Here is a 591-nt window from a genome sequence, read left to right on the forward strand (position 1 = left end):
TCACGCATGCGCAGATCCGCTCTAGGCGGGGGCGCCCTCCTCAGGCGCAGGCGCAGTTCTTTGCCCGTAGGGCGCGGTTACCTCAGACCGTCACAAGCGCTTCTGGTGGAAGAACGCACATCTTAGCGCTGAGACAGGAACCGTGTAGCTCCGCAGTAGCAGCAGTAGCTTTTAGGATCCATAGATGGAAAAACTACCCGAATGAATCAAAAGCGAAAAAGCCTGTACCCCTTGTCTTCTATTCCGGAACAAAACGCACGATAACGGTCCGACTGGCAGAGAACTGACCCGGCGCCCATTGGGCAAGCGCGCTCCGCCTCTACGCTTACGGAGGGCGGGAAAAAGCGGCCTGGCCCCGCCCCGGCGCGGCCTTTCTCGCGTCACGTGTCTGGAGAGTCCTGTGTCACGTGAGGCCCAAGTGGCGGCTGAGCTACGGCGAGAGTGAGAAAAGGAAGGCGAAGCCGGAAGGGGCGCGAGTGAAGGAAAGGGGGAAAGACAGCGCTGGCGAGGGCACAGGGTGCGCGTTCGCCCGCTTCTCGCCCCACACTCCCCGCGGCCCGTCCGCTCTAGTGAGTGACCCGGTGCAAGGGG

General features: G+C 62.3%; 1 protein-coding gene across 3 annotated transcripts in view; it reads right to left on the reverse strand.

Moving 5' to 3' along the window:
- The window catches only part of SLC35A5 (solute carrier family 35 member A5), a 48,345-nt gene extending 47,760 nt beyond the window's left edge, over positions 1-585 (reverse strand). For 2 of the 3 annotated variants that reach the window (XR_335534.3, XM_006155121.3), the window contains exon 1: positions 82-584. The gene's annotated coding sequence lies outside the window, so the exon portion shown is untranslated. Of the gene's footprint in view, positions 1-81 lie in introns of all 3 variants that reach the window. The other variant, XM_014590385.2, reaches the window with a different exon arrangement.
- Between the last annotated feature and the right edge of the window lie 6 nt (positions 586-591).

The sequence above is a fragment of the Tupaia chinensis genome, unplaced genomic scaffold, assembly GCF_000334495.1.
Source record: "Tupaia chinensis unplaced genomic scaffold, TupChi_1.0 Scaffold000437_1, whole genome shotgun sequence".
Lineage (NCBI taxonomy): Eukaryota > Metazoa > Chordata > Mammalia > Scandentia > Tupaiidae > Tupaia > Tupaia belangeri.